The following is a 24,959-nucleotide window of genomic DNA, read 5'->3' on the forward strand; positions in this document are numbered from 1 at the left end:
GGAAACCTTCCTCAGGCACGAGTGTCCGCGGCGGTTGTACTCCGTGAACAATAGTGAGTGAAACCGTACTGATCTAAATATCACGCAATTTCTAAAATAGAACTGTGTCCGTGAACTTGTTAGGGCGTCCGCTAGATGGCGCGGGTGAACGGAGCAGGCGCACGCACGCGGGTGTCATTGTAAGGAAAATCCGTCGCACGCGTCCGCGCCAGTTAGTTCGTACTATTTTTTAGCGGACGCCCTTAAACCTACTTATATCTGAACTCTGGCCAGATCATTGAGATCACACGCCAGGGATACAGAATAAACTACAACTTATACGGACATACAGGATGTGATTTATTCGGGCCGGAGGTGTTTAAATCACTACGTTTTCGGACCAAGGAAGCAGATTCTGATTTCACAATTTAATACGGTTTCCCTTTTTTTACAAGCTTTTATTTTAACTTGCAACTCGTATGTATGTTCAGATCAAATCTTACAAGCTAATTTAGACTTGAACAAGTCAACCTCACATAATGGGTGACAATACCATCAAGCTGATCTGATGATGAACACAGGAGGTGGCCATAGGAACTGTAATAAAACACAATCTAATTGTGTTTGGGTTTGTTGGAATTGTCTTGATGAGTTGATTGTTTAAAGAAAATACAGTTGACGATAAAAGTTTGAAATTAGTTATTTATTTTACAAGGGGGCAAAGTTGTTGTTTAACCTCTCGTGCTAATATTGATACCCAATCAAGCGAGATTCTAAAATTGAATTTATTCGAAAAATGGAATCTTGAGCGTTGCGAGAGTTTCAAGGCACGAGGGTTAAACAGATTTTGCCACCGAGTGAAACACAACATTTTTCACCACACCAACACAAGGAAAATACTAACTGTAAAATATCAAACAAAATCAAAGCAAATCAATTCAAAGTTAATGTTATTTAATATGTAACATTCAAAATCATCATTTAAAAGTCAATTCTACCAGCCCACATAAGGAAACAACTCAAAACTTGCATTTGATTACTTTGCCCCACATGTGGATAAAATGCCACTTTCTCATCAGTTTTTGAACAATCAAGAGAGTATTAAATCATTTTACGGTTTAGACTCACTTGTTTTAGTCACTCGCGCGACATGTTTCGGAGAGCCTAGGTCTCAAGGAAGGGTCTAGGAATCAAGAGAGTCTTTACCAGCTGGTGTGGTGAAAAACTTATTTTGATACGATCTTGAGTCAGCATGCGCCGCTGCTCCTAAAGTCGTATCAAAATAAGGTCAAAACCTTATCAAATTGTTAAATCTGATTCGGGCCCCTGGCTTCGCGGACGTAGGCGCTCCTGTGGGAATTTAAAATTTCCCGGTAAGGGGAGTTTTTCTCGCCTGTATATTAAATTGGCTACGAGCGATGTTTATTTTTATACTTTCTGTAGGTGTTTGCGGTTTTCGTGTATTATTTATGAAGTGTTATTTATTGTGTTGTTTTGCTCGTCAAAACATCTCAGGAAATAAAATGAGCACAAATATAAGTGAAACAAATAATGCTGGTCTACGGCGGAATTATTTTTTATCCATATAAGAGGCACCTAAAAGCTGAAAATCCCTTTATAATGTAAAGCAATATTTTCGTACCTAAAATTTCAGTAGATACCTAAACATTTGGATTAATTAAGTGACTCGTTGTAGAGATCCTCCGAAATAGGGCTCTTAAGGGGCCCACTGACTATCAGTCCGCCGGACGATATCGGCCTGTCAGTTAGAGCAAAAATTTGACAGCTCCGAACAACTGACAGGCTGATAGTCTGTGGGCCCCTTTAGAGTTCAGCAGATGAGGTCTTTTGGCTGATGTGATGATAATAATAAGTAGGTAATATAATATAATAATTGCTACGACCGGTTCATGATTGTCTATTGTGAGACTGTGAATGGGTTCCAACAGGCGTTCTACATTAAACCTACATTAAAGCTCTCCAAGGGGCCTCTACGTGTTGGATCTGTATCCCCACGCAAGCCTATCAAAAGACCGGGATTTATATACCCGTGATATCTAGGGAGATAGAAATAGTAGGTAATTACGAATAAATGAACAAGTCGAAACGTTATTTACAATGATAAAGGGAGAAGGGTGTCAAGTGCTAACGGTTCCGCACCCGGAACCCTGACAATCCGGGTTGCGTAACGCATCGACACCATAACGTGTTTACAAAACGTTTTTTAGTTCTGAGATATTTTTTTTACATCAACACTAGTTTCAAGATATTGAAAAGAAAAAGAAATAAGAAGAAGATATAAGAAAAAGTAAGGGCAAATCGCCTAGCGTGTTACGGGCATATGATGCGGAGGGATGAGTCATGTGACGAGAAAGGTATTAAGAATGAATGTGGAGGGAGGTACGAGGAGAGGAAAACCGAGGAAAAGTTCGATGGACTGTGTGAGAAATGATATGAAACGAACGCAAGTGTAAGATGAGATGACGGGTGACAGAGAGGTAAGAAAGACAAAGACGATGCTGCGCCAACCCCAAGTGAATGGGACAAGGGCAAGCGAATGATGAATGATGACTAGTTTCAAGATATTGATTTTAGTTGTTTGAAAAAAGATTTTTTTTCTTTTTTTTTAGTTTTCCTTTCTCCAAAGAGCTATCACTATCAACTTGTAATAATCTACGAGTCATCATTCGCTTGCCCTTGTCCCATTCACTTGGGGTCGGCGCAGCATGTCTTTTTCTTCCATACATCTCTGTCACCCGTCATCTCATCATTCACTTGCGTTAGTTTCATATCATCTTTCACACAGTCCATTGTAATAATCTACAAGTAATACATAAATTCGGAGAAACTCACTAGTACTAATATTGGAATCCACTGCCTCCACCCCAAAAGTCACTCACCCAACCACTCAGCTATTCCTCTAAACCAGGGTTTCGTAAAGTGGGGTCGACGGACCCCTTAGGAGTCCGTAGCATGTTTATCAGGGGTCCGCAGTAGGTCAGTTACTGTAAACATACTTATTAGAAAATCTTATAGTACCTAAACTTGACGAGATCTAAAAGTGTAATTATTTTCCTTGAATATTTTTTGACAGTGAGATTGTTTAAATTTTGAGTGGTCCGTGACTGCAAACTTTCTTTAAGAAACCCTGCTCGTTACATAAAGCACCAGAAATTATCACACTGACACAATAAAATTATTCCTAATGTAACAGTTTTCTTTCCTCTCCGAAATGAAAATCCTGATCCTGCATCGCTCCTATAAAACTCCCTGTAAGAGATAATAAAAGTCAGAACTTCCCTTACCCTAATTCTAAGGGGGAAGCCCCAGGCCATAAACAATCTGCTAACATTTCAGGGCAAATGTGGCGTTTCGTGCCTAAAGGGACCTTGAAGACTATCCTGATTGTAATCACGGGTTATGAATTAGATCTGGATTTGTTATGGATAAGATCTGTCTCAGTATCAGATCAGTCTCAAAATTGATATTTGAGTGTCGTTGTGAATAATAGAATAGAATAGAATAAGATTTTGAAGAAAACAAACAATACATTATTACATAATATAAAAGAAAACATAAAATAAGATTAAAGTGCCACGAAATGGCGTCATCTCAGCATGTTGCTGATGACTTCCAGCGCTGATCTTCCGATGAGATCAACAGGTGAAAAGAATCACGGAAGGTAACAGACAAGAAGAAACGAGACATAAAATAACATACAATGAACAAATAGTTAAATAAAAAGAAAATCGTGAAAGTTTAAATCAGTGTGATATTAAGATTGACGAAAATCCACTTTTGCACTGACAGATCATATCCATAACAAATCTAGATCAAAATCATAACCTTTTACTCATTATTACAATCATAATTATACTTCCTTGAAATAAGCTAATTCAAAATCATAGTAAAATACTTTTTTTTCTATGATCATACCTAAGATGGTATTAAAGTGAAGTGTGATACTAATTACCATAGTACCTATACCTACTTTCATAATATTGTCATGTAGTTTTGTATAATATCGTCTCTAGATACCTTTATTGAAAATTATGTCCGCAAACAGAGTTTCCGAAAGAATACGTATTGGTAAATTAGATGAATATTGTAATTTTAGTTTTTGTGTTTAAGAACTGTCTTAAGAACTACATTTTAAAACCGATTTTAATATAAAAAAATTAAAGTATAAAAAGAAACTAGCTGCAAATACACGTCTATCCCTATATATTACTAATATACAAAAACAAAACAATACTTTCTTAGTACTGAAGTACAATACTACTGAAGAAGCGCTGGTAGCCTAGCGGTAAGAGCGTGCGACTTTCAATCCGGAGGTCGCTGGTTCAAACCCCGGCTCGTAGCAATGAGTTTTTCGGAACTTATGTACGAAATATCATTTGATAATTACCAGTTGCTTTTTGGTGAAGGAAAACATCGTGAGGAAACCGGACTAATACCAATAAGGACTAGTTTCCCCTCTGGGTTGGAAGGTCAGATGGCAGTCGCTTTCGTAAAAACTAGTGCCTACGTCAATTCTTGGGATTAGTTGTCAAGCGGACCCCAAGCTCCCATGAGCCGTGGCAAAATGCCGGGATAACGCGAGAAAGAAGAAGGAAAACAAAACAATACCTAGACTGTGATTTGTTCCCTAGTTGCCCAGTTGTAAAATAGAAGTTTTCACAAAAACGTCGATATATCTAGAAACTGTCATAAGGCCCCTTTTCACTCGAAATGCCACAAAATGCAACACCTCTGTGATAAGATTTAGGAAACTGGCGGAAATTTTTCAGTTGAGCTTCAACTTTTTCTCGTTTACCCAGAATCAAGTTTTTTGTAGCTTTAATAGAAATTGTTCCGTGACCGAAGAATTGTTCTGTGTAGGTCAATGAACTTGTCGTTCTCTCTTTGTTTGAGGGACTGTCGGCGCGATTCGAGAAATGAATTAGAGATTCACTAAATATGAAATCTAGTAAAAATTACGTCGCATAGCGTCGCAAATTATTGCGGCGCTATGCGACGTAAGCGCCATCCAATATTAATTGGAGCGGCGTTAATAATAGCGTAAGATTTAACCGCCATAAGGTACCTTTATCCGTGGGACGTCACATATCTTTACTATTACATATCTAGTGAATCTCTAATTCATTTTCCGAATCGCGCCGTGTGATAGAGAAAGTATATGGTATAACATACATATTATGTGGTATGGACATAATTTGAGACTCGAGAAAGGACAGGAGGTTATTATAAATCATCATTACGATCATCATCATCCAACGCAGACGTAGTCACAGGTTAAAGCTAGTATGAAATATACAATTCTCGTAGAATGATTTGGAACCTACCTACTCGTACATATTATTTAATTCATTTATTCATATAAAACAATTACACAGTTACATATATTTTAAATGCGTCAAACTGGAGCAACCAGTTTATTGGCGCGCCGCGCTCAATTCTTTCTCAATGAATATTTAGGTAAATGTTTACATTTGTGACTTATATTCTATTGTTAGTAGAAAAGAAAAAAAGAAATCATGCATTTGTTTATGAGAATAATTTTATATTTTATGTAAGTATAGCTATATAATGTTGTTACTGATATTTTAATACGTACATGTTGGGTAACATAATACCGTATTTTCGCATAGATTTCGACACAGCTCTCCGATAAGTCGCCGACGGGCAGTCATATCCGCCTCGGTAATTACAGATTGCAACGGTGAAAAGATTACACATGTTACACTCAGCTGTTGCAAATTATGCTTTATTGCTAGGAAGATAAAATAGTAGTTACAATACTTTCAACAGGAAAGAGAAGATATTAAAAGCTGTCCATGTAAAAGCGGAAATTAAAGGCACTAAAAATTAGATTGAATTTTTTAATTTGAGACTAAGGGAACCTATAAAGATAATTTCGCCTTAATAGGAAGAATTACTGCAATATTCTGCCGCCAGAGTGCAGCACTAGCACCTATCGAAAACCATATACATACTGTGCCTTAAACATTTTTTTGACAAGTCGTAATTATGACGTTGATGCATCAAGGCGGGTTGTTTACAGATGGCCTACCGCGAAACGCAAAAATTTAAATTTCGTTATCTGCCTCTGTATCGATCGAATATTTTTTTTTTTTTTTTTTTATGAATATGCAAGAGGGATAGGTACAAAGGCAGAAACCGAACTTTCGATTTTCGTGTATCGCGGTAGACTGTGTGATTGTATATAGAGGCTATATAGGTTCTTAATTAGAATATGATGCCGATGATATACATAGGTACTTATGAAAACCATTTCATACATTTTGAACTCGGTCGTCACCTGCAGGATTGGCCTCGACCAGTATTTCCTAGCGCAGAGGTGTCCAACTGTCTAATAAAACGCCGCAAGCGCGATGGGCACCTTTGGGTCCGTAGCGATGCGGGATGGGTTATTCGAGGACCTAGTTAGGTAGATTGTATCATTTAGTTTAGATTTTGGTTTAGTGTTTGTGACAGGAAACTTTCCAAGTATTCGCATTCATGAAACATCATACGTCATAAAAGGTTAATACTACTAAACTTATGTTATAAACTCTAAAGTAATTCGTTATTTTAGTTTATACTAGCTTTTGCCCGCGACTTTGTCTGCGCGGACTTATTAACAGCAGCTAAAGCAAGCATAGCGCCTGGAAAAAATTTCATAGCAATTATTCAATTTGAGCATATTTTGCACACAAATTAGCAGACACTTCATTAATTATCTCGATTCCACCCCGCTTTTTACTTTCTTAAGGGATGAATTTCGGGATAAAAACTATCCTATGTCCTTCTCAGGGACTCAACCTATCTCTATGCCAAATTTCATCTAAATCGATTCAGCGGTTTAAGCGTGAAGAGGGAACACACAGACAGATAGACAGACAGACAGACAGACTTTCGCATTTATAATATTAGTATGGATAGTTTGTTCCCTTTAACTAATACAATCCGAAGTATAAACAACTTGCTTACTTTAAGTAGTCAAGTAGTCAAGGGTCACTTTGCGTTTAGGATAAAGCTATTGATTAGTTAGTTAATTTTTATGTGATTTGATTACCATAAAATATGGAAACGTATCCAGCAAATGAGGGCTTTAAACATGTAATTTTAATAAATCTGGGTAAAACAAAAAACCTGTGGAACATTTATTTTATACATAATTTAACACACGTGGATGTAACATTATTTTAATCCCAGCGCGGATTAAAATATGGAGTACCGCAAGGCTTAGTCTTTAGTCCGGTGCAGTACGTTATTTTTTTTTTTTAAGTCTGCACTAACTGAGAAGAGTATGCACAAGGTATACCTCAAGGTATGCCTTCCTTTTGAAGCTAAGTTATAATTAAATTGATTTTCCGACCTTATTTCACTTGACTGCTACTTGAACACAAATAAATTGCCCTATTTCATAACTTTTACGGTACTATTATTATGTCACATAATCCGTACATGAGCTTTCGTACTTTGCAAGCTAGCGACGCCCAAATACAACAAGGTGCAAATTATCGATAGCGGATTCAAAGTACATTAACTGCAACGGTATGAGGACGGTTGTAACAATGGAAGACAAATTGTAAAATGACTCTTTCAAAAACTATTGCAAATATGTTATATGTTTTATTTTAAGCCGCCATTGATATAAAGTCAGGACATGTTGTGCCCCATATGTCACGACTTGATATGTAGGTATATGGATTGTTTAAGAAAGAAAGAAGAAAGAAAAAGCATTTACACTGATGTAGGGCATAATTTTTTATTTTTTTTATTTATAATTGTTTTCCATCATATTTTCTCGGAAACGTTCCTATTTGTCCTGCTACTTCAGTCAACCTCAGTACTTTTTGTACCGAGCCTGACTGAAATAGCAAGACACGTTCGTACGTTTCCGTGAAAATACGATGGAAAATAATCATGCCCTACATCTGTGTGCATTTTGTTGCTTGGCGTTGATGACATTTTTATACCTTTAATCGAATAATTTTCAATTAAAAGGCCACAATCCGAAAAAAAGTCATTTGCATCGTGGTTTCCTAAAACCACACAATATTTTTTTTTAATCAATGCTTCATTATAATTAAATACCATGTAGGTTACAAAAAATACTAAGTACGAATACCTTATTCTGAAAACTCGATTTATTTTTTGTTTTCTTGCAAACGTTACTAACTGACGTGCCCTCAAAATGCCTCCTCCAGTGCGATGTATGCTTTTTGTTTTCTTGCAAACGTTACTAACTGACGTGCCCTCAAAATGCCTCCTCCAGTGCGATGTATGACACGATTCCGTAGTGCATTTCGAGTGCACCAATCAGCTACTTTAGCCATGGTCGGTCGTGTCATAACTGGTTCTTTTAATCAAATTATTCAATCAGAATCGGCCTTTTTATCAATTTATTAGGCTTTAATAACATCAAATATTCAACCAAATTCGATCAAAATTAAATACTTAACTGTAAATTAAAATGTCCCATCATCATTAATGTCATTTTAATTACTATTTTACATAAGCATAATGCTAATTAATATATTCATCTCAACTATTTTAGGCCACGACCATTCTCTCCAAAAATTAATTTCATTATTTTCTTCAAGTAGATTAATTCATGAAGTTTTTGTTTGTCCAAGATTGGTGATTTTGAGGGTAATTAGATTTTCGGAATCAAATTATGAACGATGCCATCGGCCTGTGCCATAAAATGAAATTTGTTAAAAACTTATTTTATCGTCACGGAACTTTGCTAATAATTTTAGGATAAATTTCTTACTGTATTTACTATACATACGAACTAAATAGGTAAATCTAATCAGCAGGTAAAAACACAGCGTAGGAAAACGTGCCCAGCCAGGTAAACTGATGATTTTATCAAAACCGTAGGAAATCGTTGGACACTACTTACAACCAGCCGTTGTGATAATGGATATGGAGGGATGAAAGAATGAATGTAGCCCTCCGCATTCCTATGTAAGAGGAAAAGAAAACCAAGGAAAAGTTCATGTGTGAAAGATGATAATGAAAAGAAAGCAGGTGAATGATGAGATGACGAGCGAGAAAATGAATGAAAATCTTTATTTTCAGGCAACTATTGGCCCATAGAAATACCTTAAAACTAGCATATATATATATATATATATATATATATATATCTTAAAGCATTGTGTCGAGATTCCAACTTCGCGACCCTCAGGGCGAATCCGGACTAGAAGAATAGGAGAAAACGACATGCTGCGCTGACACCAAGTGAATGGGAAACATGCGAATGATAATGGTGTCCTTACTTGTCACAGTGACAATCAATATAAAAGCTGACAAGATACGAAGTACGGTACGATAGATATAGAATGACGCTTACGCTTAAAAATAATTTAAGTGTGCAAAAGGGAAGCCATCACGTATATGAACATTTAGTAAGTGCGAAAGAGGCAGACTCAAAATGAAAAAACGTGATCATTTTTGAGCCTCATAAGCGGCCGCCAGCAGCCGCTTGGATATAAAAAAAACGTAAGGTTAGCGGATATGAAAAGCTGTATTCAGGAGATACGATAAGCGATTATATCTTAGAGTATATCGTTACAACAACAAATAATTTAAAAGGGAAGCCATCACGTATATGAACATTTAGTAAGTGCGAAAGAGGCAGACTCAAAATGAAAAAACGTGATCATTTTTGAGCCTCATAAGCGGCCGCCAGCAGCCGCTTGGATATAAAAAAAACGTAAGGTTAGCGGATATGAAAAGCTGTATTCAGGAGATACGATAAGCGATTATATCTTAGAGTATATCGTTACAACAACAAATAATTTACACAATCATATATTTTTTCAGAAATGAGGCCGTCCGCAGCAGAACCAAAGTAACCGATGTAGCCCTCCGAATCGCTAAACTTAATATGTGGGCGGGGCACATTGCACGTAGAACCGATGGCCATTGAGGCGGAAAGGTCCTCGAGTGGCGACCACGTACCGGAAGGCGCGGCTTGGGTAGACCCAAGGTGGACTGATGACCTGGTAAAGGTCGCGGGAATCCGCGGGATGCAGGTGGCGCAAGCCCGGTCATTGTGGCAATCTTTGGGGGAGGCCTATGTACAGCAGTGGACGTCCTCTGGCTAATATGATAATGATATTATTTCTGAGTTCAATACTTCCAATGACAACATATTTCCGATTTTGATCGCACTTTTGATCAATCAGGCAATCTTGTACATGTCGCATGTGCTATGATGATGATGAAGAGGTTAATATCGGAAGAACCTACAATGGAGTAGGTATAAAGCACGTGACGTCACATACAGAGCCTTGACTCCCTTGTAGGCGCAAGTCACACGCTGAAAATATGGAAGGAATTTTCACATAATATGGTCACTACAACAGCGAGGAAATAAATACATTTTCAAGCCGTTTTAAATTCAAAACTGAAAATATGACTGGGTATTAGGAGGATATTACACATGTTTTGAACTAATAACAAAATAATTAATGTCATTTTTTCCACCTTTCGGTGTATTCAGCTAATTCTTACAGAACTACCGAAATACGGCATCCCTCGTTCAGAAGTCAAAGAAAAAAGGAAGTAGTTTGGTGTTCATCATCTTCCTCGCGTTATCCCGGCATTTTGCCACGGCTTATGGGAGCCTGGGGTTCGCTTGACAACTAATCCTAAGAATTGACGAAAGCACTAGTTTTTACGAAAGCGACTGCCATCTGACCTTCCAACCCAGAGGGGGAACTAAGCCTTGTTAGGATTAGTCCGGTTTCCTCACGATGTTTTCCTTCACCGAAAAGCGGCTGAATTTCGTACATAAGTTCCGAAAAACTCATTGGTACGAGCCGGGGTTTGAACCCGCGACCTCCGGATTGAAAGTCGCAGGCTCTTACCGCTGCTAGGCCACCAGCGCTTCGGAAGTAGTTTGGTGTTAAGTTTTATAAATAAAATGTTAGAATCTAACCCCACCGCTTTTAACTTGTCCAGTTCCCCTGGAATCCCCAAGCCTGCACCGCGTCCGATATTAAAATGATAAGTATTCCGTCGACCTTAATATAACCTTATTGGCGGCACCCGGATTTGGAGCCATCCCGAAAAAGGATCCTCGATTTTCGATATTGTAATTGTAGATATAGTACACCTACTTAATTACAGTAAATTTATTTTTTAGAAAATGTAAATAATTATAAATCGATTTTAACTATAAAAACTCCCGTGAGACTCAAACATATTAAACATATTAACATATTATATATTCGATTTAATAATACGTGAGTGACCCGGTTTAAAATAAATCCATAAATAAATTATAAATCGATCCATAATGTTGACATATAAATTGGTTTTATGAATAAACATGAATATGATTATTACCAGCTTCATTAAGTTTAAATATCGAGAGCTCGGTTAGTTCTTGATCTTAAGTTTATATAAAATAACATCTGGGAATTGAGCCATTTTATTTAAAAGTTGTACACATTTTTTTTTTCCAAATTGGGGTTTTGATGTTATTTCTACTTTACAAAAATTCCATATATTTTTCGTTCTTTCCTATGAAAAAGTCTACGAAAAATGGTAACGGAATGGTAATAAAAACCTTGGAACACTTTTTTCCTCCTATTAGGATTCGAAGAGCTCATGATTCTGAGTAGAAATAACATAAAAAATCCTAAATTTTAAGAATAAAATAAAAAAATAAAAAAGCCGTTTATTCACACTAGGTTTAGGTTACATTTGTAGGTTGAATCTATTTTAATTTGCTTAGTGGTGAACCCCTCTTTGAGTGAAGGCCTCCTCCAACTCAATCCATTTGCTTCTGTTTGAAGCTATTGCCATCCATTGCTTTCCCACAGCCTGGGATAGGTCATCAGCCCAACGCTGCTGCGGCCGGCCAGCGCGCCGCTCGCCTGGTGGTCCTCTCCATTTTGTTGTTTCTATGGACCACCTCTTGTCAGTATAGCGTGATATGTAGCGTGGTATTTTAAGAATAAGTGTAGTTTATTTATTTATTATCCGCTACTGTTTTGACTATAATCAATTATGATGAGATTATGCTTGTTGATTTGTTTTCTTTACACAGAAATTTCAAACGGCCTGTGATTAGGTATAACCAAGTTACCATCTAGTAAATTCCCCGAATTTTTTAAGATTTTTTCCAGCTTTTTAGAAACTTTCCGTAACTTGTAACTTGCACATCAGAGGGCCTACCGCGAACACCGTAGTTCGCAAATTGGGGGCACCTTTTCTCTGTCACCCTAATTACGCCTTAATTGGAGTAAAAGAGAAAAGTGGCCGCAATTTGCGAACTTCGCAGTTCGCGGTAGATCCTCTGTAGATTTTGATATTCGCCTGAAACCAACATCTTAACAATTCTCAGTGCTTTCCTACCAAATAGTGGGAATTATTTTATTACTCAAAACCCCTAGTTAACTGGCCTATCGCCAGATTCAGCATAACTACGTTTGGGAGTATGCCAGCGCGAAACCTCACTCACCTTAATGCTTCATATTCCCGAATTTGCCTCCTCGCTTGTAAACCTGTTGACAAATGATTTTACATTAGTAAGATTTATGACATTTATTTCTATTTTGATCAATAATCCCTAAAAACGTGCCTATGCAAAGGTACATTTATTTCCTAGCAGCCCACAAAGTAAAACATGCCGAGACAAATACAATTTTGTTTGGACAAAAATGAAACACTGATTTAAACTTTCACGATTTTTATTTATTATTACACAACGACGGGACTTAATCGCGTAAAGTTTTAAATTTACCTCCGACGTTTCGAGGACGGCGACCACGACCACGAGACCACGGGGACAATGCCGTCCTCGAAACGTCGGAGGTAAATTTAAAACTTACTTTACGCGATTATGGGTCGGTTGCACCAACTGTTTGTCATCGTTAAAGAGTTCGCTAAATTTTATTGTATGGAAAGTTTCATAGTAAACCGCCGCGGCGCGCCGGGTGACGTTGATCAGTCTGTCAAGTGCGGATGGTGCAACTGGCACTAAGTCCCGTCGTTGTGAATAACAATGGACAAAAATGAAGATTCAAAATACTCGTATAAACGAAGGGGAGACCTTTTTATATGCCTCTGGGCAACTTGCGGATAAGGGTCTCCCCAGATATATCGACGCGCATTCGGCAAAAGCCAATAGGAAAAAGCTTTATGTCTGCGCCATAAGAACGAAAAAGCCGTCGACGACTTTTCCGCTACGACGAGTCGTACATATAGTCAGCAAAACAAATGTATGCAGAGATGCATAGCTAATAACTTTGCTGACTGTACGTGTGTGGTGTGTCAGAAGGGAAGGGGATTGCAAAGGGCGCGGTGGGCTGACTAATTAATTGCGCGTTGACCAGTGTAGAGGCTGAAGGGATGGTGCAATTTATAACTAGTTTGTTATTTGAATCAATTTAAAATGATATGAAATGAATGATTGAAAAAAACTTGCGTATTAGTCAAGGCTTTCAAATAAATATGAGGTACAGACAAGAAGATTACTGGTTGTAGATCTATGTTGGACAAAACCATGTTTATTAGGAATAATTTGATTATGTAGAATTGGATAGAGAAGCGCTGGTTGCCTAGCGGTAAGAGCGTGCGACTTCTAATCCGGAGGTCGCGGGTTCGAACCCCAGCTCGTACCAATTTCGGAACTTACGTACGAAAAATCATTTGATATTTACCAGTCGCTTTTCGGTGAAGGAAAACATCGTGAGGAAACCGGACTAATCCTAATAAGGCCTAGTTCCCCCCCTTCAATTCTTAGAATTAGTTGTCAAGCGGACCCCAGGCTCCCATGAGCCGTGTCAAAATGCCGGGATAACGCGAGGAAGGTGATGTAGAATTGGATAGATCAGTTTATATATTAACTTCTCGAAGACTTTGACAGTGTGGACAAGATTGATATGGGTCTATAATTTTCTACGTTATTTTTGGAACCACCTTTGTGCGCTGGAATTATGTTTGCTGTTTTCCAACTAGAAGGGAAGACATTCGTTCAAGCACTTATTAAATATAATAGCGAGAGATAGTTATTGTTTTAACTGTATTTTTGAGTAATATTGGGGGAATATTGTCAGGACCTTTGATAATAAACACTATTGTATTTGCACCATTTCAACGTACTAATTGGCACGCTGCCAATAGACGGTACTGATTTGGGGCAAATTTTTTATTTATAGTTTATTTTTAAGTTTAGTTTTTAATTTTAGTTTTTAATTTAGTTTGTAATTTTGATTTTTTTTATACTTAGTGTTTAATAAAATGACCATATACTATTGTACAATAAGAAATAATAATAATAACCATATAATAAATCTAAATGTAAATCTATACGTGCATATGTGGAAAATTTAAAGGGCCATATTAGGTATGTACTTGAAATACACAGTGTATTTTTCTATTGCAGCTATAACAACAAAAACCGATTTTTTCAGTAGACTAGGTATAATATATCAACGTACCTATTTCTGTTTATATTATTGACTACGGTTGACTGGTGCCATTAGGCATTTATTTAATAACACTTCTGTACATTCCTTTTTCTTAAATATTTTTTTTTTCGAAAACGGGACTTAATAGCCCTAAAATCGTTACCGGGCTCTTCATCGCGCTTAAAAAAAAACAGATAGCTGAGATCCATCATTTGTTAGTTACAAGACACTTATAAAACTACATTAGTAAACTACCTGTCCTATTACATAAAAACATAAAAATACTTATTTCCTAGGTCTTACGACATGAAGGTCGGTATATCGGCGGAGGATATCCGAGTCCCACCTTTCGGCAATCATTCTCAGGATTGCTTAAGTAATTAAGTTTTAAAATAAAACGGGACCCTATTCTAAGAGTACCCCGTGCGTCTGTCCGTCTGGCCGTCTGTCACTAGGCTGTATCTCATGAATCGTGTTGCCGCTATAACAATAAACACTAAAAACAGAATAAAATAAATATTTAAGTGGGGCTCCCGTACAACGAACGTGATTTTTTTGCTGTTTATTGCATAATGGTAGGGAACCCTTCGTGCGCGAGTCCGACTCGCACTTGGCCGTTTTATTTACTTTGGAATTTTTAAGCCGCGACGCAAAAAAGAGGGGTGTTATATGTTTGACGCCAATGTCTGTCTGTGGCATTGTAGCTCTCAAACGGATAGACAGTTTTAGATGCAGTGTTTTTACGTGAAAACGTATTTCTTGCGGTCGTTCTTAGCTATGTTTCATTCTCTATGAAATACAGAACAATGACGTCACGGTCAAGTTACCTTCTCTTTATAGTTCTTTCGGATTTATTAAATAGAAATTATCTGAAAATAACTGCGGTCTAGGTTTTACTAATATTTTTCTGGTGCTTTATTTTTTGCATGGTGTGAAATAATTTATTTTAAATACAGGACACATCCCTATTTGTGTAAGGTGTCTTCAGAATAACGAGTGTTTTGATACCTTTTTTAAACGATATACTAAGGTTTCAATATAGCTACTCTAAAAACACCACAAATCACTCTAGACACACCTCACTTTAAATCCCCAGCCAGCAAAGTGAATTACCGATCGATTCCGGGCAAAGGTTAAAGACAATTTAGGTTGAGTGACAGCCCTACGTTAATCATGTTGAGCACGGTCCGCGTGACACTCCTGACTTAGTATTGAGAGCTCCCGGGTTCACTTGGAATACTTAATGATGCTCGAGTTGGATACAATGAAATTTAAAATCATTGTTTTTCATGTCTCATGCTCTGAAAGTGGGTCGTTGTTGTTCTAAAAAGTGCGCAGAAAGTGATACGTTTCTGCTCTAGTGCAGAAAAGTGTTGTACTCCTCTTCGTCCCCGTCCCACGAGCATCACGAGAAACAAAATTGAAAAATAGTGTCTTTATTTCCCCGCCTGGAACAATTGGAAATTGTTCTAATTTTACTAATCCCGCATTGAATCGTTTTTTATCAAAAATGATGTAAGTAAATTGTTGAAATCAATTATTCTTGATTTCTTATATTGAATTGTATTTACTCGATATCATAAGGCGGGAACCAAAAGGAATACACCAAAAATATTTTTTTAAACCATACACTTGCGTAAATGAGCAAAGGCAGTATCTTATACAGCCACAGTTAAACGTTTGTACGATATTAAATGGGTTTTTAAAGTCTTTTATCACTATATTCGTGAAAATAAAATTAAATATAAGATAAAATTTGCTTATTTTATTCATTAAATTGTTATTTAATATTGAAATTTCTTTATATACTTTTATTATGTTGGCTAAATGACTGGGATGCCATTAACTATTGGGAGTTTTACAACGAAAAAGTAAAAAATTAAAAAGTAAGAGGCAATCCCGCTGATTTTGATACTAAATTAACCAAATCATTTTAAAATTACTGCAGTTTGTTAAGATATGTGTGTTTCCGTAAATATTGCAATCTAAATATTTTTCGCTAGGGGTTATTTATCTTCACACGTGAAAAGTCTCCGATTGCAAGTAAGTCCTTAGGAAAAAAATAATGGCCGCAGGTCTATTAGGTACTTTAGTTACTGATTTTGCAAAATTGCCTTGTCTTGTTTTGTTTCCTCGCATTCGATATGAAAAGTAGAGTGTTTAACTCGAGTGAAAGGCACTATTTCCATCTCGGACTATTGGCGCTCTCACTGCGTTCGAGCGCCAAACAACCTCGACGGAAATGGGTGCCTTTCAACTCTTGGTTAACAATCTACTATTTCGGACTCACTAAATAACAAATACAAAATACAAATACAAAAATTTTTTTCGTTACCAGGCATAGATGAAATATAGGATAAAACAATCGGTTTCACTTACAAATATGACAATTTAGTTAGCAGTAGCCCTCACACTAGGTCAAGCCTGTGTCGTGAGGACTAGGAAATTCAGTAGATTTATCAATAACATGATGCGAAACAAATACAGATAAAATACGAGTTGCAAATATAAATCTAAATTAAACTACTTTTAAAAACTATGTGCGTGTGTGTGTGTGTGTGTGTGTGTGTGTGTGTGTGTGTGTGTGTGTGTGTGTGTGTGTGTGTGTGTGTGTGTGTGTGTGTGTGTGTGTGTGTGTGTGTGTGTGTGTGTGTGTGTGTGTGTGTGTGTGTGTGTGTGTGTGTGTGTGTGTGAAAGAGAGATGTGGTGTTTACAGCAAAGGTTTCAATATATCTTCTGTTGCCTGGTACGAGAGGGAGGTTAACCATCTACGAACAGTGGCCTGAAATTCTTTGACTGTCATATCTCGCACATTGAAGAATTTAGGTTGAGTGACAGCCCTACGTTAATCATGTTGAGCACGGTCCGCGTGACACTCCTGACTTAGTATTGAGAGCTCCCGGGTTCACTTGGAATACTTAATGATGCTCGAGTTGGATACAATGAAATTTAAAATCAATGTTTTTCGGACTCACTAAATAACAAATACAAAAAATACAAAATACAAATACAAAAATTTATTTCGTTACCAGGCATAGATGAAATATAGGATAAAACAATCGGTTTCACTTACAAATATGACAATTTGGTTAGCAGTAGCCCTCACAATAGGTCAAGCCTGTGTCGTGAGGACTAGGAAATTCAGTAGATTTATCAATAACATGATGCGAAAAAAATACAGATAAATTACGAGTTGCAAATATAAATCTAAATTAAACTACTTTTAAAAACTAATAAACAATCTATATCTTAATATTGTCTTCGGTTACCGCGATAGTTACTCATGAAATAAAACTATGAAAACGGATTATATCGCGTATATTGAATTTATAATACATCCCGACGTTTCGAACTCTTTACAGCGTTCGTGGTCAACGGGTGATTGAGTCACCCGTTGACCACGAACGCTGTAAGGAGTTCGAAACGTCGGGATGTATTATAAATTCAATATACGCGATATAATCCGTTTTCATAGTTTTAATCTATATCTTATTAATTTAAACTTATGATAAGTATAAACTGTGCGAGCGTGTGAGTGCATGTGTGTGTGTGTGTGTGTATGTGTGTGTGTGTGTGTGTGTGTTTGTGTGTGTGAGCACGGTCCGCGTGACACTCCTGACTTAGTATTGAGAGCTCCCGGGTTCACTTGGAATACTTAATGATGCTCGAGTTGTATACAATGAAATTTAAAATTATTGTTTTTCGGACTCACTAAAAACAAAAATGTAGACGGACTGACGGAGATAGCTAGGAAACAAATCAAATACATATAATCACGCCTATTTCCCGGAGGGGTAGGCAGAGACCACGGATTTTCACTTGCTACGATCCGACACGCTCACCGGTTTAGGGTGCTCTTGACCTGGCCTTTCTTCAGGATTTCCCCGATCTGATCAGAGAAAGTCCGCCAAGGTCTGCCCCATCCAACTCCCGTTTCCACCTCTCCTTTATACACTCTCTTTGTTAGCCTTCTTTCATTCATTCTTTCCACGTGTCCAAACCATCTCAACATACCTTTCTCAATTTTTGTCACTACACCTTCGTTCAGTCCACACTTTTCCCTTATCACACTGTTGTGTTATGTTATTTTTTGTTAAGGTAAACGCAGCTATCAACGACCCATCGAAAATCTGCAGGTATTACCGATCTATTTAAGTAATTAGATATGTTTTCGTTGCCAGAACCATTTCAGCGGTAGCTACATAAACTTCCAAAAGCGTTTGTTCGTTGGATAATTTAACGTTATTTTGAGTGGTAGTTCGAAAAAAAGATAAAATATGCAAATCACGACTCGGGTGGCGTGGACGCAGGTTATGTCATACTGGCGCTTGTACTTTCAAGTAAGAACGTTTCTGTTTAAGACAGTTATTAAAATAATTGACTACTGTACTTTACTTTTTATTACTAAATTTATTCATTCAATTGTAAACTATTGTTTTTACATCACAATTTATATTTAAAAAAAAGACCTCAAACCATAAAACTTTGTAATGGATGTAAGTTTGGAGCCTACCGACTGCGCCAATCCGACATACGGTCGAGTTGACAAACATATATTCAAGCCAACGTTTTATAAATATATCGGGGATAGATGAACGGTCACGTAGATTAATGATACTCGATGAATGCTAAAACGATACAATTCATAAAAATATAAATTATAGGAATGTAGTGAGGTTGGCGACACTTTCCAATTCAAATCTGCCTGACGGATCTCAGGATGCCAGTCAATTTCGGGCTGTCATCAGAATCAGCCAGCAACCCATCCATTAAAGCAGCTGTTCGGATTCAAATAAAAGTTAGTGTGAGACACAGACACAGACATATTAAACATATTAATAACGGGTCACTCACGTCGGGTTTTCGACTTAAAATACGTGAGTGACCCGTTATTCACATGTTTAAAAGTTACTGTATCCCAGCCAAACACACTCAAGCATAGACCATTTCAATACTTGACATTCCATCAAACGCAGCCGTCATAAATCCATAAAGGGGGCCACTGACTATCAGTCCGCCGGACGATATCGGCCTGTCAGTTAGAACAAAAATTTGACAGTTCCGAACAACTGACAGGCCGATATCGTCCAGCGAACTGATCAGTCGGCCCCTTAATAGGCGGTCTGTGACAAATATATTAACACAACCTTATTGCCAGTGTCTTATAGGCGTGTAGATATATTTTTGGAACGTTGGCTTGTAAAATTGTTTTTGGACTCGACTGTACAATAAGGTTGAAAAATTGGCCAAGAACATGTCGGGCTATGCTCAGTGTAAGGTTCCGTAGTTACCATTCTGTTAGAATAGGCTAAACGGGGGCTATTAGTAAGTATCATTAATTATGCTCACCACAAGTGTTTTGTTCCTTTGGCCTTGCAAGGATTCATTATTCCTGATACGCCATACTTATTACAGTATTATTATGTTAGTATTCATCGTCTTTTGATGCTGCCTTGTTAATTTTATTTTTTATTTTATTTATTTAGAAACAAACAGTCTCTTATATTAATAAGTTGTTACAATATAGGGTAATAGACTTAGAAATAGTATAAAAACCATGTGACTTATATAAATACTAAATTAGACTAGAAATAGAAATTCCAAGTTGTCAAAACAATGTTACAACAATACTCTTTCATTTTAACAAAAATAAATGGAAAATAAAACAAAAATGGATAAAACTAAAATGGATAAATTGTAAACAAAACAAAAGTGCAATTAAAGTAAATTTTCTAATTAAAGCCTGTTAAAGCCTATTAATACACTTCAAGGTCAGGCGTTTGAAGGTACAAAACTTGTTATTGAAAATAATAAAAATCTTATATAAAATTGATTTCATGAACGCTTGATATTGGTTTGGTTTGTCATTGCCTTTTAGTTCGTGTAGCTACCGGTGGCGCTAGTTGCATATGCAGCTGTAATGTTTAGCCAAGGTATGGTTAAGTAGGTATGATTAATAATTAATTAATCATGAACATTAAATTTGGTTACTCCTTAAACGACTCGATATACGATTTTGTTTTTCTTAATTCAAAACCACTATCCCCAGTAGTCAATACAATCCAAATTGTCCCCTCGAAATTAATACAGTTTTGGACCAGGTCAATTTAAAGCTGAAGGTATTATGTCACTATTACATTAGAGCCACTTAGGCTGGTTTCGATTAGAAGTTAAATTCGAGTTAAATAAGGTATTATAATAGTAGGAATTTATAGTCGCTTAAGCCGTTTCTTGATTAAAGCTTGCAATACTCGAGAATCAAAAAACGTATTAAGATATTGGGACGTTGAAGGCGTCTAAGTCGTTTTAAGATTGGACGTTGAATATATTCGAGAAACTTCCTGGCGCGTTTGCAATTGTAATCCAATTGGCCACCAGTGGCAAACTTTGGGATTCCGATTAAGCTGAACATTGCGCCTTGTTTATGGGATGTATCTGTATATACTTGAAATAGTATTACAGACTTGCACATAGCCTGAAAAGGTTGTAAAATAAGATCTATGACAATTAAGTGGCCGAGTGATCCCTTTAAGACATACTTACTAAGCAATATTTAGTTAGTTACTCCATAGGCTACAGTATCCGCTTATTATCAGGCGGCCGTACATTTATTTTTCTCATTCATTGTGTAATCCAATTCTGATTTAACTTAACCGTTGCAATTTATTTAATAATAATAATAAAAGGCGGGCCGCAAGGCGGTATGGGAGAGTAAGGTGCTACACGGGCGGTTCTACAAGGCCCTCACGGGACCCGATGTAGACCTGCTCGCGTCGGTGAACTGGTTACGATTCGGGGACCTCTTCGGAGAAACCGAGGGTTTTGCCTGTGCAATTGCGGACGAAGTTATGATGACGAACAACTATCGGAAATATATCCTGAAGGACGGTACGGTCGACATTTGCCGGGCATGCCGCCGTCCCGGAGAGTCACTCAGGCATATCATTTCCGGTTGTTCTCATCTTGCTAACGGCGAGTACTTGCACAGACATAATCTCGTAGCCAGGATTATTCACCAGCAGCTTGCTCTTCTATACGGCCTTGTGGACTGCGAAGTACCGTACTACAAGTATTTACCTGTGCCAGTTCTCGAGAATGGTCGTGCCACGCTCTATTGGGATCGATCTATCATCACTGACAGGACTATTGTAGCCAATAAGCCTGACATTGTGATAATAGATCGATCGCAGCGCCGGGCCGTGCTCGTCGACATCACCATCCCCCATGATGAGAATCTCGTGAAAGCCGAGAAGGACAAGTCCAGTAAGTACCTAGACTTGGCTCACGAGATAACCGCCATGTGGGATGTTGATTCGACGATCATTGTCCCGATAGTCGTTTCAGCGAACGGTCTCATAGCGAAGAGTCTCGACCAACACCTTGAGAGACTCTCGCTAGGTGGTTGGATCAAGGGTCAGATGCAGAAGGCGGTGATCTTGGACACGGCGCGGATAGTCCGCCGGTTCCTCTCTCTGCGGCCCTGACCACCGGCAGCTTGGGCCCTGCCCCGCTGCTGGCGGCACCCTAGGTTAGGTTTTTTATAATTTGTTTATATGTATTTTGTATTGTTTTGTAAGTGTTTTTATATTTTACTTTTATATGCATATTATAAAAAACCTAACATAAGAAAAAGAATAAATAAAGAGAATAATAAAAATAAAATACTTTATTGTGCACTACAAAGAAAAATACATGTTACAAACAAAGACAGGACATAAGTGAGTAGGTAACAACAGGCGGACTTATCGCTAAAAAGCGATTTCTTCCAGACAACCAGACATTTATTTATTTCCTTTGATGTAATAATAGGATTTTTCTGTGAATCTGCATCAAAAACTACACTGATCAAAGATTTACTTTTTGACTTTTGTCAAGTGCGTGATGAGGAATAAAAAAACTGAGTTCAAGGCGGGGCATAGATGTGAACTCAGGCACTAGTTCCAAATTTGTATAAATTTTGAAATTTTTCAACTGTTAAATCACAAATATTTCTCCTAGCTGCCAAGTGGGAACAATAAATCGACACGAGTTGCGAATTATCTATTAACGTTTTACAGTACATCATTATGGCCTTTAAAATTTTCGACGTTGTTAGGTTTATTATAGCACCTGGTGTCGTAATATAGCACCAGATGTACTGTAAAACAACACAATTGTTTTGGGCATATTCTCAGTTAAAAATACTTATCCTCCTATACCTAGCCATACAAATGAAAAATCCAAAATTTGCCACTGCAATTCGAACCTATAGTGTAGGAAATAGAGTTGAGTTTGTGTGGCGGAACTCTCTGAGCACGCTGTGGTTAAATAACAAAGCGCTATTTAGGCATATTAACATATATATTGAATAACGTGTATCACAATGTAAACATTAGGATCGAGTGACATAAGGTGTTCAAGCAGTCAAAAAATCAGAACACAGGCGAAATATAAAATTCAAATAATATTATCATATACTTACATTATTGTAAGCCAGTACCCAGTACCAAACTAGTTCATATATAACAAATAAGTATATACACATTACAGTAGATTCTAAATCTAACAGTTTGCGTTGTTGGAAATTTGAACGAAACAAAGCAAAAGCGATTGTTTCAACTGAATTATGTTTAAATTTCATCAAACTGAAGAGGTATAGGTAGGACCTTGGGCCTTAGGAAGCTATACAAGTCTATTGCCTAGTAAACAGTTTAAACTATCTCATCAAGATAACTTCAGAAGATACATTCATACACATGTTATTCTAAATGACTCGAATAGCTTTAATTGCAAAGGACGATTAGGGTTTTATCTATCCGCACTGTTTGAGCCAAATTTCCCAAGGGGTGGAAAGACGTGGATGGCTGTTGAATTGTTTAACTAGTTATTATCAGTGTACAAAGGAGGGTAGTGTGTTTATCAGTATATGTATGTAGGGTGAATCAACTTTTGAAGTTGAAAAAGCAAACAATGTATACGGGCAAAGAGTGTGGAAGTACATCTTACCGAGTACCTTGAATAGATTTTCAGAGGAATTATTAACACTTATAGAAGGACGAACGAGTAAACAAGCAAGAAATATTATTAAAAAATACTTAATTAAAATAAGAGGCCAGTCTACCGAAATCGCTTAATTTAATATATGACCTATGTACCTAGAAAAAAATTATATGTATAAATATTGAATATAAGATAAGACTCCTTAACTCAAAAAATCTTTTTAATTTAAGATTAGTAGTTAAGTAAAAAATTATATGTGCTTTTTTATAAAAATAAACAGTTTAAATTTATTTTTTTACTATTTCTTGTCGTTACTCTGTCCCGTCAGCAAAGCGACAAGCAGCCCAGGTAGCATTTATACGTCATTATGACGTCCGTTACGTCATTATGACCTATAAATGACGTCATTGTGACGTTACTGACGTCATTTTGCTACCTAGGAGGCAAGTAGCACAGTTTGTTATAAAAACTTGTACCACGTTATTATGTATTATCGTGCCTGGTAGATAGCTTGTGGAAAAGGCTTAAAGCTGCCACCAAAATGCATGTTTCGTTAATTTAAATGCCATAAAACCTGGATTTTAAGATTGACATAGGTGATCGTAACCATTGCAACGAGTGACAAGAAAAAATTCATTCACCCATGTATGTATGTTTGATCCTTTGTGGCACTACGTAGCGTGGGCCGATTGTGATGATTCAAACGTCAATCGATTTGTCATACCCGTCAGTGTTAAATACTAAAGTGACAGTAAAACAGAATAATATGGCGACAATCAGACGGTATATTTAAAAAAAGGAAATGTTATAAAGAACTGGATGCGTTGCCAACATGCCAATCATTTACGCTCCGTAGCGAACGAAACGCCAATGTCTCTGTCGCACTAATATTTATAGAAGAGTAATAGAGAGAGATGACTACGCAACGCTACGGAGCGTTAATGATTATCATGTTGGCGAAGCCCCTGAAAATCATGTTTAGGTTTTTTAATCTTAAAAATAAGCCAGCTTTCTGATTGGATAGAATGGATTATTAATAATGCGTTTAATAATATTTCACGCCGTTTAAAGTTAGTGAATAAAAATACTGCAAAATACTTGTCCTAACACTCACACAACACTAGACAACACAAGACTCTTTAAGAAACGTCTGTTTGCATTCTTATCAAACAAAGCGTATTACTCCATTGACGAATAGTATAAAAGAGACAATAATTTAATTTAATGTAATGTTTAGAGTAAGATTTATGCATGCAGTTTATTATTAAACTTACCAACACAAACAAATTTGTATACCTAATGCTGGTAAGACATTGTGATTCTAAGGAATTATTGTAACACCTATGTACCTATGTTTAACAAATAAAAACATTGATTGATTGATAACTAGTTTTAGTCCCAACTTTGCAACTTTATCTTAACTTAAACTCGTCCTAACTTTGCCTATCAAACAATAAACTAAATTTCAAACCAGCTCATCTAGTTATTAATTTAAAAAAAACTTCGCAGCCCATGACAAACATGAGTATACAATTAAGCAGGGTTCTATTAATTAAT

At 37.0% G+C, this 24,959-nt stretch overlaps 1 protein-coding gene across 1 annotated transcript in view; it reads right to left on the bottom strand.

Moving 5' to 3' along the window:
- The window catches only part of LOC134750580 (alpha-2C adrenergic receptor), a 661,861-nt gene that overhangs the window by 508,231 nt on the left and 128,671 nt on the right, over window positions 1–24,959 (bottom strand). The window contains exon 2 of the mRNA XM_063685789.1: window positions 12,473–12,515. The gene's annotated coding sequence lies outside the window, so the exon portion shown is untranslated. The remainder of the gene's footprint in view (window positions 1–12,472; window positions 12,516–24,959) is intronic.

Source organism: Cydia strobilella, chromosome 20, assembly GCF_947568885.1.
Source record: "Cydia strobilella chromosome 20, ilCydStro3.1, whole genome shotgun sequence".
Classification (NCBI taxonomy): domain Eukaryota; kingdom Metazoa; phylum Arthropoda; class Insecta; order Lepidoptera; family Tortricidae; genus Cydia; species Cydia strobilella.